This window comes from Podarcis pityusensis (genome assembly GCF_964106645.2).
Source record: "Podarcis pityusensis genome assembly, chromosome: 10".
NCBI classification, from domain to species: Eukaryota; Metazoa; Chordata; class Lepidosauria; order Squamata; family Lacertidae; genus Podarcis; species Podarcis pityusensis.
Window position 1 is genome coordinate 45137713 of NC_138035.1, and position 15813 is coordinate 45153525.

The window sequence follows — 15813 nt, forward strand, 5'->3', positions numbered from 1 at the left end:
GATAGAATGAAAGTTCAGTGGGAGAGATCGATGCATGTGGCTGTGCAAAGATGAGGTGTCTTATTACTCTCTGTTGCTAAAAGAGGGGAAGGTGCAATGGGAGCCCACCATCTTAGACAGCTTTTGGGTCAAGAAGATTGCTCAACCCCGGTGCTGAGGTAAAAATGCAAGTCCCACTTTATTGAATCCAGTACTAAAGTCCCACACAGCATTTCCTTACCTGTTGGGGGGGAAACCAGGGACGCTGAGCCTATCAAGTATGTTGGAAAACACCTAGAGAAATTAAACAGCTACCTTGAAATGTCATAGCTACATTTCCTTGCACCTATCAGTACTGAGGAGTCTGTGAATCCCCCAAGGACAGAAAATTGACTAAGCTTTTAAAACTTTAGGTGGTTGTTTATGCTATTAAAGTATCCTGGGCAACTTTGGGAATTAGAAGGGGCAAACACTGAACCCTTTCCGGGAGTTTTTTTGGTCTATTCAGTTTCTCATTTTTATTTTTCTTCTGAATTCTTTATGTTAGAATTCAAAATACACATGGAAGTTATACAGTATGTAGAACTTGGGGGAGCTGGAGGACAGGAAGCTGGCCTCTAAACAAATTGGCAATTTGCAAGCTCTCCTGTTTACAAAGGTTGGTATTTAGATGCTTTCGGAACTTTCCTCAAGTGGCATTTGCCTTGGATTATGCAGTATTCCCATGGATAGTTATATTCTTTTCTCCTCTTTTAAAAGCATGCACGCACACAAACACAATATTTTGTTCTGTAAGAGAGCCTGCACCAAGAACAGATTTTCGATAAGCAGACTGCATATTTATTCACTGTGTCCCAAGAAGCCCATATCTGTTTTCCCCAGCTTCCGCTTAGTGGCTAGATCTTTTATTAGCAATCGTGTGATTGTACATGTACTGCAATATACAACTCTGTTTGGTCCTGTGTTCTTTGTCTTTCTAAATATTGCATTATTTTGTTTTACTCACGAGGAAAGAAACACAACTTCCCTTGCTAAATTGCCAACTTTCAGCCTGTGTTGCCAAGATAATGCTCCCTGGTAACACTAGAGGAGAAGACAGCCCATTCTTCCTAGGCTTATGTAAAGCCTACTAACTGATGGTAAATGGAGCTTCCTTAATAGTCACTAATATAATAGCCCAATAAAGATCCCCACGCTTTTCAGTGTACATTTTCAAAAGGCATGCGAAGGATGTGAGGAAGGGCTCGTGTGACATGAATCATCCTATGAAGTCAAAGAAAATTGGGGTCAACTTCATCTCAGGCAATAGAACTCTGAAAATGCTTGTAAACAGGATTATTAACTTGGATCTAAAAACTAATGGTGCATACAGAATGCCCTGCTGGAATGGGTGTGGTGTGAGTGTTCACTGATGCTGCTCGTTATAGAAGCAACTTTCTCTGTACCAGCACTTCCTTCCATAGGAAGTGCTCCTTTTAGATTATCTCAACCTGAAAATAGGTTGGTTGCTGTTTCACAAGTGTGAGTATTCTTCCACTTGCTGGGGGATTGCTCCAAGGTACTGTTTGTTCCTCTGCTTCCTTCTCTACCTTCCTTCCAACCGGGACACCTCTGGATGTATCTCCACTTCCATTCTCTTATTCCATTCCTTGTTCCATCAGTTCCTCTACTTCACAAGTGCTATTTCCAAAGGTTCATTCTTGGTATTTGTTTTTTTGCCAGAAATGCCCTTTCATCAGAATAGATGTTTACTTTGATATTTAGAGTGCTTTGAATGCATTGTATGCAAGAAGTGTAACAAAAATGGATAGAAGTAAATAATAAATGGAAGAACGGTATAAAGAGGTGTGGGATATAGCTATTAATGATAAGTCAACAGGTGCCATTAAAGTAAAATGGGGAGTATGCAGGAGAAATGATTTTGAGGAGATATGGAAGGTATTTGTAGAATTTTGTACTGTTAAAATGGAAAGGGGTCAAACCATCGCAAGAGGTGTTGAAATTTTGGGAGGTTGGATAGTTGGAATGGTCTCAGGGGTGGGGTGCTGTCAGAGCTGCTTCCAGATCCTAGCTCACAGAGGATCACGCTAGCCAGCGATCATTAAATAAAAGTCTTTATTGAGTTACAGTTTCCATTCTCAAGCTGCTGCGTGCAACTCTACGTCTCATGGTTAGATCGGCGAAGCTCCATCTGAGTCTCCGCCCCTTGTACACCAACTTAATATCCTAGCCTTGCTCCACCTTTTCCGCCTGACTGTTCTTCTCTGGGTCCCTCTGCCCCCGGGGTCTCTTCCTTCCGGGATTCCTCTGACGCTGACGCTGACCCCCCCTGACTCTTCTCCCTCCTTTCGGCGGGCTTTAGGACCTGGCTCCCTTTCCGGGCTGCCTACTGCGCCACCTTCCTGTGCATTTGAACTTGGCACGCGCGCCCAACCTTCCACCTTCCGTCTGACCGTTTCTTCGCTCCCCGATGGAGGTGTGGCCACTCCTGACTCGTGCCCTCCCCCCTGTTGTGAGCTGCCAGCGCTTGATCCCTGGCGCCCTTCCTCTTCCCTGCTCTCTGGCGGTGACGCTGGTCCTGATTTCCAACTGCTCCCCTCTGAGTCCCCTCTGGCTCTATCTTCCTGGGGTGTCCCCCTAGGCTCCCCCCTTGCCCTGGCCACTGGTGCTCCTTTCTGTGAATCTTCTGATTCACTGGAAAGACTCGGAGATCTCGGGTCGTCGTCATCACTCATCTTTTCTTCTGCCTCCTCTCCCTCGCTCTCTGTTTCCTCCCTTGCCCTTGCCTCTGCTCCTGAACCCCTGACATCCATCCCCCCCTCGAAGCCCCCTCTTCCCCCCTCCCCTCCTTCCGGTGCGGGATCTGGGTGCTGCCGTGTCAGGGGGACGAATGTCGGATACAGTTCGCTTCCCGTGGCGGGCCGCCATCCGAAGTCTTCCGGTTCTTCCTCCCTGCTCTCGTTGACGACGGTCACCTCCGCTTCCATCTCTGTGCCGCCGTGCTCGAAACCCGGGTCGTCCCCGAAAACGTCCATGTCCGTCTCTCCCTCGTTGCCTTCTGGAGACGTTGCTCGTCCTGGACCCTCCAGCCACCTTCTGCGGAACTGCTCCTCTGATCGATCATCCCACCAATACGAGGGTTCTGAAGCAGATCCCGAGGGTGACCCCTCTGGGGAACGGGCGTCTCGTGTCGGTTCCTCGTCCGAGTCGAACCCCCGGAACGTGCTGGCTGAAAGCGTGGGCGTGAAAAGCCAGTCGTCGAAAAAGTCTGCTGGCATTGGCCTATGTGGGAAGAGGGCATGAAACTCTTCTTTGAGCAGAGGTTCGTCTAAAGCGTAGCCCGGCACCCAGCTGTTGGCACTGGCCGGGGTGCCCTCCTTGGCGAGAAGGTATTCTACCCCCTCTTCCCCCCATCTGGAGTCCAAAATCTCCGTGACTTCGTTGATGCGCTCCTCCTGTGCCACTCCCCCTTGCCCGGTTCTCTCTCGGAGCGGACCCGGTGCCGTTCCAGGTTCCTGAAACCTGTGAGGTGCCTTGTAGGGAGTGAGCACCGATCTGTGGAACACCGGATGCATTCTGGAACCCTCCGGAAGAGCCAGCCTGAAAGCCACCGGGTTGACCTGTTCGTCGACTTGGTAGGGCCCCAGTTGTTTATGCCCTAGTTTCTTCTTCGCCAACGACCTGGCCGGCACTGCGTGGGCTGCTAACCAGACCCAGTCTCCCACATGGATCTCTTCGCCAACCCTTCTGTGTTTGTCCGCTTGTACCTTGTATGCGTGTTTAGCCAGCTCCAGGTGCCGCCGTAGCTGATCGTGGACCTCCTGCAACTCCGACGCGAACGCATCTGCTGTCTGCGGCTCCCCCTCCCCCATTCTTTCCAGTCCCGGGAAGGTTCTAGGGTGCCTCCCGTTGTTGGCGAAGAACGGCGTGACCCCCGTGGACACGTGCTTCGTGTTGTTGTAGGCGAACTCGGCGAGAGGCAGGTAATCCACCCACGTCGCAGGCTGTTGATTAGCATAACATCTCAGGTACTGCTGCATGATGGCATTGACCCGCTCCGCTTGCCCGTTGGTCTGCGGGTGTCTAGCCGACGCCAGGTTGATCTTGACGTTCAGGAAGCCCATCAGCCTCTGCCAGAAGTTTGAGATGAACTGTCGCCCTCGGTCGGACAGAATAGACCGCGGCAGACCGTGAACCTTGAACACGTGGTCTATGAACAGTTTGGCGGTTTGTTCCGCCGTGGCCACCTTCGCACACGGAATGAAATGTGCCATCTTGGAGAACAAATCCACCACCACCAGCACAGCCGTCTTGCCCCTCGAGCTGGGCAGATCCGTGACAAAGTCCAGGGCCACTCTCTCCCATGGCTCGAACGGAGTTTGCAGCGGTTCCAGCAGTCCGGCCGGCGGTCTGTGCACTGGTTTGGCCCTCTGGCAGGTGTCACACCTCGCCACGTAGTCCGCGACTTCCCCTCTCATTCCGGGCCACCAGAAGTCTCTGGCTACTAATTCCACCGTCTTCTCTTTGCCAAAGTGCCCGGCAGTGGGCGCGTCGTGCAGCTGCTGCAGTACCTTGGCGCGAAGTTCGTCTCCCGGCACGTAGATGGCCCCTTTACGGATGAGCAAACCATCTCGCAGCTGGAACTCGTCGGTCGCTGCCGTGCCCCTGTGCACCTCTGCCATCTTTGCTTGCGCGAAGGAGTCATCCTGCAACGCTCGTCGCACCGCATCCAGGTCAACTGTTGCCGCCGCGCACGCCCACACTGTCGGTGCGAAGATGTGCATGGCGGCCGCTGGCGTTGCCTCCTCCAGATACTGTGGCTTACGGGAGAGAGCATCCGCCATGATGTTGGTGTCCCCCGGGACATACTCTATTCGGAAGTCGAAATTCGCAAAGAACTCAGCCCAACGTATCTGCCTCTGGTTCAGGAACTGTGCCGTGCGCCAGTGCTCTAGATTCTTGTGGTCCGTGCAGACCTGCACCGTGTGCTTGGCGCCGATCAGGAAGTGCCTCCACGCTTTGAACGCTGCATGAATGGCCAGCAACTCCCTGTCCCAGATGGTGTAGTTCTGTTCGGACTTGCTGAGCTTCCTTGAGTAAAACGCTCCCGGCCTCCAAACCCCCTGCGGGTCTTTCTGCAGCAGGACTGCTCCCACGGCTCTGTCCGAAGCGTCTGTCTCCACCCTCATCGGCCTGCTGGGGTTGACATGAAGCAGCTGCTCTTCCGACGCGAAGAGACGCTTGAGTGCCTGAAAGGACTGCTCCGCCTGCTCTGTCCAGATGAACTTCTTTTTCTTGGAGCTGAGCGTGTCCGTGATGGCCGCTGTCTGCATCGCAAAGCCTTTGATAAACTTGCGATAGAAGTTCGCGAAGCCGACAAACCGTTGGACCTCCTTCCGGTTGCGTGGGCTTTTCCAATCCAACACTGCTCGGACCTTGGCGCTGTCCATGGCGAGCCCTTTATCAGACAACTTGTAGCCCAGGAAATCCACCTCGGTCACGTCGAATTGGCACTTCTCCAGCTTGGCGTAAAGCCTATGTTGCTGTAGCCTGCTCAGCACTTCCTTGACGTGTCTGTCATGCTCCTGCTGCGATTCCGAAAAGATCAGGATGTCATCCAAGAAACAGACGCACGTTTTGTAGAGGAGCCCCGCCAACACGTGATGCATGAAAGCTTGAAAAACGTGGGAGCCATTTTGCAATCCAAAAGGCATAACTCTGTATTCGTAGGTGCCCAGGGGCGTGAACATGGCTGTCTTCCACTCATCTCCCTCCCGCATGCGAATGAGGTTGTATGCCCCTCGCAGGTCCAACTTGGTGAACACTCTGCCCTTCCGTACCTTTGCGAGGAGGTCGTCGATTCGGGGCATGGGGAAGTCCGATGGCTTGGTCACACTGTTCAAGATGCGAAAGTCCACTACAAGTCTTTTTTGGGGCGTGTCCCGCTTCTTAACAAAGAATACCGGACTGCCCCCCGCTGCCTTGGACTCTCGGATGAAACCGCGCTCCAAATTATGATCTATGAACTCTTTGAGTTCCTGCAGTTCGTCCTCAGACATGGAATACAGCTTCCCTTTGGGCAGCGCCGCCCCCGGCAGCAGGTCAATTGTGCAGTCATATGGTCTGTGGGGGGGTAGCCTGTCTGCCTCTTTCTCGCAGAAAACCTCCAAAAATTCTGCGTACTTGTGGGGAACCGCTTGCAGCGTGCCTAGCTGCAGCTGTGACTCCTCTTCCCCTCCTTCCTGCCTGGGCACGATGCAGTGTTCAGCGCAAAAGGAAGAGCCGAAGGTCAGCTGCCTCTGGTACCAAGCCAGCGTCGGGCTGTGCTTGTCCAGCCAACTCATGCCCAATACAATGGGCGTGTCCGATAGTTGAGTGACATTGAAGCTGATGATTTCCCTGTGATTCCCAAGTCGCATCACCATTGGTGGCGTCTGCTGCACCACTTGCCCCCCTAGCAGCTCCCTGCCATCCACCGTGACAACCTGCAGGGGCAGCGTGGCAGGCAGCAACTGTATAGCGTGCCGGTCGACAAAGTCCTGCCCTATAAAGTCCGCATTGCTTCCGGAGTCAATGGTGATTGGCACGTCCATGGTGATTCCATTGGGCAGCTGGAGCGACGCGGTGAGCTTCACTACCGGTTTGGGCGGGAGGGGGTCCATGGGCTGTAAAATCTCTGGGGACTGCTTCACTGACACGTCTGGCTGGGCCCCAGTGCCTCTTCCGCCAACCAGACTCCTTCGTTTCCCTGCTGTGGTTGTCCTTGCTGCGTTGCTGCAGTTACCATTGCTGAGGCTGCAGTGTGCTTGTGGAGCCTCTGGGGACACTCTTTCGCCATATGCTGTGGATCATCGCAGATGTAACACTTCCTGTTCCCTCTAGGAGGCTTCGCTTTCACTGCTGCCGGTGCTAGGGCTCTGGCTGCTGACTGAGCCCTTGCACCTCCAACCTCCATAGGTTCCGCTCCTCCTCCTGGCGGAGGCGTGGATTGCGCACGCGCTGCTTCTCTGGGAAGGAAGGAGGAGCCCCTGGCTGGTTCGCGCCCTCCACGCCCTTCGTCCCTGCTCCACGGACGTCCTTCCAGCCGCACCCCCACCGCCAGCGCCCTCTGAACGATCTCCTGCGTGGTCCGGGGTCTCTCCCCCCTCGCAATTTCATCTTTAACCGAGCCGTGCAATCCCTCCCAAAACAGGTCTCTTACAGGAGCCGAATCTCTGTCCCATTCCAGGGCACTGACCAAAGCGAAAAAGCGGGCATGGTACTGCCTTACGCTGGCCCTCCCTTGCTTCAGTCCATGTATCTCCTGCCGAGCAAGATCCACGTCAATGCTTGATAAAAAGCACCCATCCATCGCTTTAATAAAGGCATCCGCATTTTGGAGCGCCGGATCCTTATCTCTCCACAAATTGCGCAGCCATGCTTTAGCATCTCCATGCAAATGGGACATGATGAATCCCACCTTCTCTTGCTCATCTCTAAAGTCTTTGTTCAGCAGTTGCAGTGCACACATTACATCTGCTCTAAAGTTGGGGTACTGTTGCAAATTCCCATCGAAGTGAGAGACCAGACCGCCTGTTCGTCTCCCCAACCCAATCCCCTCCGGTTTGGGTGTCAGTTGCCCTTGCTTCGTAAGCACTTCCAACCTGACCTGGAGATCCCTGTAGGCGGCAGCTGCGTCCTCCTCTCTCTTCCTGGATGCAAGAGCCTCGGCATTCAGTCGTGTCACTGCTTCTCTGAGTTCCACTATCTGCTGTTCGGCCGTCATGTTGTCTGCCGTTCGTGAGCTCGCTAGTAGGCACCCGCTTTCTCTCCTCTCCGCGAGGACGTAGATGCCCACAATCTAGGGATGGAGCTTACTGTCAGAGCTGCTTCCAGATCCTAGCTCACAGAGGATCACGCTAGCCAGCGATCATTAAATAAAAGTCTTTATTGAGTTACAGTTTCCATTCTCAAGCTGCTGCGTGCAACTCTACGTCTCATGGTTAGATCGGCGAAGCTCCATCTGAGTCTCCGCCCCTTGTACACCAACTTAATATCCTAGCCTTGCTCCACCTTTTCCGCCTGACTGTTCTTCTCTGGGTCCCTCTGCCCCCCGGGGTCTCTTCCTTCCGGGATTCCTCTGACGCTGACGCTGACCCCCCTGACTCTTCTCCCTCCTTTCGGCGGGCTTTAGGACCTGGCTCCCTTTCCGGGCTGCCTACTGCGCCACCTTCCTGTGCATTTGAACTTGGCACGCGCGCCCAACCTTCCACCTTCCGTCTGACCGTTTCTTCGCTCCCCGATGGAGGTGTGGCCACTCCTGACTCGTGCCCTCCCCCCTGTTGTGAGCTGCCAGCGCTTGATCCCTGGCGCCCTTCCTCTTCCCTGCTCTCTGGCGGTGACGCTGGTCCTGATTTCCAACTGCTCCCCTCTGAGTCCCCTCTGGCTCTATCTTCCTGGGGTGTCCCCCTAGGCTCCCCCCTTGCCCTGGCCACTGGTGCTCCTTTCTGTGAATCTTCTGATTCACTGGAAAGACTCGGAGATCTCGGGTCGTCGTCATCACTCATCTTTTCTTCTGCCTCCTCTCCCTCGCTCTCTGTTTCCTCCCTTGCCCTTGCCTCTGCTCCTGAACCCCTGACAGGTGCACATTTTTTATTATTATTAATTTGTGTGTGTGTGTGTGTGTGTGTGTGTGTGTGTATTTAACTGACTTAAAGGTTTTGTTCTGAGTAAAACTATTTTGAGTTCAGAACCCTCCTCCCTAAAAAAAATTAAAATTAAAAAAGAAGCAAATGATTTATTTGGGTTTCTTTGGGTCATATGACTGCTGTGGTTCATTTCAGTTGAGGGATAAGGAATGTGGTTCAATCAGAAAATGCAAAAAACATGCCCCCCCCCATCCTACCCTAGCCTATCTACAACTATGATCCAGTATATTTCCTCCCCCTTTTCTAATAAACATATATAAAACAATCAAAACATTCCAAAGAAACATCGAGGGGGGAAAGGAAAACATCAAGGGGGGGAAATCATAAGTAGAAAGTATATATACCCATCCACACCCACACTCCAAACATATAGGATTGATTACAACAGGAGACTTGTGAAGTTAACAACAGTATATTTTCTACTGTGAAATGTGTGTGTGTGTGTTAAAGTAAGGTGGGGATTAGATTAAGAGATGACATTTGTAAAGAGGGAAAAATTCTGTGTGACTGTTCCTATCCAATTCAGTGTTATACACAGCGACTTTTAAGTCCAAATTAACTGCATCTTCTGTTTTGGCCCTAGGTGTGTGACCAGTTCACTTCTCGCTTCAGCCACAAACTCTCTAAGTAAGACTTTACTCTCCCGATCCCATCTGTAAAATGGAGATGATAAATACTCGCCTGTTTTCAATTAATGTAGTAAGGAAAAGTGTGGCTATTCCTTTGATGCTCACCTCCACTGTCCAGCTGGGTTTGTTAGTTCTGGGCAGGGTGTGTGTGAGTCGAAAGCAGAATGGAAGCTGGATACACAGATACATGTTTGCTCTGTGCTGGATCCAAAGCTGTGATTAATGAAGAAGCAAAATCTTTTCAGGTGTTAATGGAGCTCCTCCATTTTATGCTCAAGTTGTATATTTGTGTAAATAATATATATCCTAAAGACATCACAGTCTACACTGAGCTTCGGGTTAAGGAAACTAAACCTGGTTAAGCATTTGGAACTCCTGGAGTTTTTCACCACTGGCAGATTGGGGTGGCATGTAACAGTATTATAATTTCTGGTATACCATAAAAGAGGACTGGGATGATAATGTGGCTGGGCTCTCCATGAATAGACCCTATGAGTTTAGAGCTACTTTTTCCATTTTCAAAATGGGATCATGACACTGAATGACTGACAGACACACAGCATTGCCTGCCTCTGCATTTATTTAAAACAAACTGAACTCCTAATCCGGTTCTTAGCCATCAGGAACTATTTTCCCTAAAACTTGCAGACCAAGACATCTCATCATTTGCAATTCCAAAACATATGCCACTGTTTTCACTAGAATCAGCAGTGCCAAGTCACTCTCTGCAGCCCGTGCAGGTGGGTGTTCAAGTGGAGGAAAAACTCAGTCCAATTATGCAATGTATCCCCACTGAGGAGAGAAAGGTAAAACACGTTGAAAATAGTTAGCAGGTGAAAAAGAGGTAGAGGCAACAAAGAAGGAACCAGCTGTTTTCTGTCAACTGCTGCTTCATTTGGATCAGGAGCTGCTTCTCGCTGCCAAGTTTAAAGAGAACGCCTAGCCTGTGGGGGAGGGAGAATGGGAAGGGAGGAAAGAAGAGGAGGAGGCATTGTATAGGAGATCCTTAGTCCTGGGTCTTGCAGAATTTCAGGCAGGAGGGCTGAAGAAAGACTTGTATCAAACTACTGCTTCCTGTAAGTGGGGGGCACTCACACACCATAAAGAAAGAGGGCAAAAGAGGACTTGGCTTTGCATAATATTTGCATAACTAATTTATATGTAGAGATGCACATTTAGAAATGATTACTGCAACTTGGAGTGGAATACCATGTGTCTCAGCATAGTGAGGAAGACTACGACTTGTACACATGTTGTCCAGCTAGTAATTGTTGCAACATCAAGACCCTTCCTCTAGACTTGGACTGGATAGCCCTTCAAACGGAAGGATGCATGTTCTCTGTAAAGCAGGACATATGGCTATCCTAGGTTACTACCCAGACCAGTCATTAGGCAATAAATTCAAGTGAAGTTATGCTCCCCAGAGGGGAAAAGGTATGCTGGATTGGAATGATTTTATGGTCTGCTTTGAGCTTTGTGTGGTTTTCTCTCTTCCATGAAGAGCAGTGCCTGGGTGGTTGAGTCTGCTGACTCCTGTTGAGTTACAATGGAGAGGAAGAGAACATACAACAATCTGGGGGCGTTTTTCTTAGTGCAGTAGAAGGTGAAACCATAGTTTGAAGGGTGGGCTCCATGGTTGGATGAGGGACAGTTTTGGCCCAATTGCCGGAAATTTTATATCACTGAGTTTTCCCCCAGCGTTCATAGCCCCCACGTAAACATCACACATAGCTTGCACATCTTTCCTACAGTTGTTGCAGTTGGCCCATCCACTGCCCTCCATATGGGGCTTCTACTTCTAGTGGATTCCCCAGCCCCCCAAATACCAGCTTCAGAAGGATTTTTCAGCCAAGGAATGACGAGCTAAATTCCTCTTTCAGTACCTGTTTCTGGGCCTATTACTTATCAATAAACACATCCAGCTAATGCCATTTGTATTTTTAAAAACCTGCATGTTACATGCAATGACACATTTAATTTCGTCCATATATTGTCTCTGGAAGTTGCTCAGATAACTCGTGGTGCATATGGAGATAAGAATTCTTCACATTTTGCGTTTTTTAAAAAAGAAAGAAAGACTGTAATACCAGTAGAAGCCCACAGACAACCCTGATGTTCGACTTCAGGCATCATGGCCAACGTTCAGGGATGATGGGAACTGTAGTCCAACATCTGAAGGGCACAACATTGCCATCATTTACTCTAAAGTATTCCTGTTGAAATACTAAACTTGAGCTGACAGAGCAAGTGGTTTCAGCATAGAATATTCTATTTTTGTTGAATATTTCACTTTAAACCACAACGAGTAACTCATGTGGCAAAAAAGTCCATGTTAGTGGACAGGAATCCTATAGTTTTAGCATTTTGTAGGAATCTTGAGATAATGTATATATTTCACCACCATTAAACCACTATGGTATCATAACTATTTTTAATGTTATTACATGATATACAGTATAAATCTCCTGGGTTTTTCCTCCAGCAGAGAACCACAAAAGAGCTCTGAGAAATCAACAGCTAAAATAAAGCAACATATCTTTAGAAGTGTTCCCATCTCCCTCCCGAGCGCCAGCCACAGAATTAGTCTTTAAATAATCATTAAAATGTAATTAAGGAGGCAAAATTTTCCTTTGCACTCTACAAGATTGTCTGGGATTTTACCCTGAAGAACAGTCTAGCTTTATTCTCCATCAGAAGGACCATCTGCTTAAACATAGCAGGCAGGGCAGTGGGGAGCCACCACTTCCCTTAATGCTCTAAAACTGGATTTTGGCTTATCCTCATTGACATTAGCAGATCTTCTAAAATAAAAGGAAGCATCATACTCCGCAAGGCGTCAATGACATCTAAAGATTATAGGAACAGAAAAGGCAACGATGTATGGCTGGATATTCTAAATTGTCGCATATTTAGACAATTCCTACACTGTGGCGATATGTATCTATATATCTACATATATATACCTCTCTCTGTATATATTCCTTTTCAGAGCAGCAAGGAATCACTTAACTTCTACCAGTAGCAAATCAAAAATCACTTGCTTGTAGTTCTATCACCTGCCAGTGCTACATATCTGACAGGTAGCTGGGCAAGTAATTCTCTGTGTGTATCATTATTACAGCTCAGACCAGACTTGGCTCTCCAGGTGACAGCCCGGAAATTCTTGTAAGCTGCAGGCACACCTTTGCTGGTGTTTTACCTGTAACGTCCACAGAATCTGCATGACTTAATGGAATTTGTTAACTACAATAGCCTGACAAAAAGTACGCAGGAAATGCCATCAATGTAGACAGGATTTCAATAGGTCTGTTATTCTGGGTCTGGGCTTTGGTGCTGTTTGCAAAAACATCCAGGACTGTATGTAGACAGGCCATTAAAATACAGTCTGATATAGGGATATTCAAACACGTCAGCCTACTGTTGAAGGGAAAAGATGAGTGTGCCTTGCCACTGTTTCATTTCTCCTTTGTAAAAGATCTGTGAAAATACAGAACGTATGATGGTTTAAGAAATATGTACAATACTCCGGGTTTGAAACAGTGCATTGCAGTACTGGGAGGCCATTTAAGTAGCTTTTTTTTTTTTTAATGGTCACTGTAATGATTTATACCAAATTAAAAATAAACAAACAAAATCTTCATTCTGCATAAGGTCAGTTTTGTGCAAAACAGCAACAATTCTAAAAATGTCCCGTAAATGTAACTTCGGGAGCAACCAGTGTCATTTCCTTTGCTTCCTGGTGGAAACAAAATGACTAGGTAGTTCTCAGGCAAGAAGCAAATGGAGCTGGGTGTGTGTGCTGTTAGACAGTACCTAGCAAAATGTCACCATGACCAAACAGGTAAGAAAGAAAAACCCCAGAAAACCACCCACACAATACGCTTCACAGCTGGGTAACATACAATTTTATATTGGATTCCTGCCCTCCTTATTGGATTAGCCACAGATCAGGGAAATCCAAATTTGTTCAGGGGTGGCTGTCACTTGGCTGAGGATGACATCATGGGGACAAAAATACCGGTACCTTGAAATGAAAGCCGCTTCAAAACCACATTAAACACATGAAGCATCACCAGTTTGTCTTCTGTGAAATGGGTTGTTGTTATTGTTATGCCCATGACAATTCCTTAGATTTCCAAATGTGCTCCAGTGCCCTTTCTTTAGGCACTTGAGATAAAAACTGTTCTAATTTCTTGAACCTTGAATTGGATACTTTTTTCATCAAAATACCTTTGAGTCATAATACCTGCACCCCATTTCTCCTGCATACCTTTCCCCAGTCCATCTTATCTCTCTTTTCCTTATTTCTCCACCACATCACCAACTGTGATTCTCTTCCTTCTTTCCTCCTTTTCAAAAGATGAGCTCTGTGTAGGCATCACATCCCCCCAAAGCAAGCCACCTGAAATATTATTTGGCCGTTCTCACAGAGAATTTTGCAGTGACCGGTAATCATACCTTCCAACAAGAGTCGTTAAAATAATGACAGGCTTGCTTGGTGCATCCTGATGAACATGGCTCCACGTTTGCTGTGGAGTCTGCCAGAGACCCCTGCAGTCAGAAGAGCAAGCTCCGTTTCTCTTCTGCTAGACATGGAGTGCTTTTTGCAGCTATAATTAATAGTCCAGTGGGATGGCGGGTCATTTTCTCCTCCTTCCCTTGAAGGGGTGTGCAGCACGTATATATTTAAAAACTTCACCACTAGAGTTAGTAAAATATAAAGTCTGGAAGGGCAAGTCTTTCAACCACAAATTGCTAAATCCAGGGAAAGCAGAAACATCAATGCGTTGTTGTTTTTAACAGAGAACAGGGCATAGAAATGTCTTAGCATCATAAACTACTGTTGATCGCTTCTTTCATGAGCAAGCAATAACTAGACACAGGACAGAAAGAGCCAGGGAAAGCCACTTAGAGCTCTCTTGCCCTGAAATTGCAACTACTAACAGCTTCCCTTTTCAATATTTCCCTAATTCCTCACCACTCTTTAACAGCTGCTGTTTATTTGACCCAAATTATTTTCTGAGCCTTATTCTTTCCTTTGAATCTCTGCCACTTTCTCCTTGACTAGTTCATACAGCCACAAAAGAAACTCTTAAATGTGCTCTCTGGTTCGTACAAGAATTACAGACTCTTCAGCAAAGTCCTTCTGTTAATTGCTTCTTTCTATGCAATAGAGAGCATAAATTTAACTCACCCACAGGCCTTGAGTGGGGATGCATGTGAAAAATCTGCTGGCGTGAAAAAGCACCACTTGTTGTGCCAATTTCTCTACATGCAAAAAAAATCTAACACCCCTTCTGGGGCCAGGAAGGTAGCTGTTGCTTACTCTGTTTCTTGCTTCCTCCTTTGCTGAATAAGACAAGTGGAAAGCAAAGTTAATTAAGTCTTTCTCAGCACATTGTCTAGCCTCCATCTTCTGCAACTGCTCTCATGGACCTTTCTTCTTTCCTCATGAGAACTTTTGAATAATTGTTCAATGAACTTTCTACAGTGTGCCTGCAGAAGAGAGTTGCCACCATTCCCCATCCTCTGTGTCCTTTTAACTGTCTCTAGCTGAAGGCAGTTTCACTGTTCTTCAGCTGAAGGGGATGCATATGATACAGAAGATCAGTGGGCAAATTTACAGGCCTTGGGTGTAGGAAGGAATTCAAGTGTGAAAGGGTGTCTGTCTTTGTGGGTCCATGCAGTTTTTATATTTTGCCTCTGCAAGTTGTTTGGTTTTTTAAAAAAATACTTTACAAAGTTGTTATTGTACTTCACCAGCTCTTAACCTATTACAGTATTTGTAAGAATGAATTCCAAATAGCAATGAATTTGTCCATGGCAAGTCTGCCTTTATATGCAAGCTGTTCATATGTTGAGAGTATGTATAAGTCTTCAATCCAATCATAAAAGAGAGCCGCATTTTTATTTTTTCCATTTCATCAGTATCAGGTTTTTTCCTGTGGTCAGGGCATGGAAAGTCCACTCATATTGTCCTTTTGTAAGGTTCCATGTGCTGGATATATAATTCAAAAGGATATTTTGTTCTGTAAATGTAAGGTTGTTCCATACAGTTCTGTTGATAGTTTCAGTTACCTTCTGCCAAAAATCTTTCAATATAGGACAATGAAAAAACATGTTTTAGAGAAGCATTATTCCTATTGCATCTCCAACAGTTAGATACCTTAGATAGCTCTTTTTTAAACAAACGTAATGGGGTCCAGTATATTCTAGATATTATTTATTGTTGTATGAGCCTCAATTTAAGGTCCAGACACACCCTTGTTATAGACACCCTTGTTTCCCATTGTGTGGTCTGCAAGTTGTTTGTGAGGCAGGAGTGGGAATGTTGTGGTCCTCCAAATGCTGTAGGACTACAACTCCCATCATCCCCATCCACAGGCTATGCTAGCTGGAGGTGATCTTACTTGGAGCCCTTTAAACATCTTAAAGGCCCATGCTCCCTATGTGGATACCAACAGAAAAGAATGGGTTGTTCTCTGCACCTAGAAATATGGGTCAAAGATGTTCAGGTC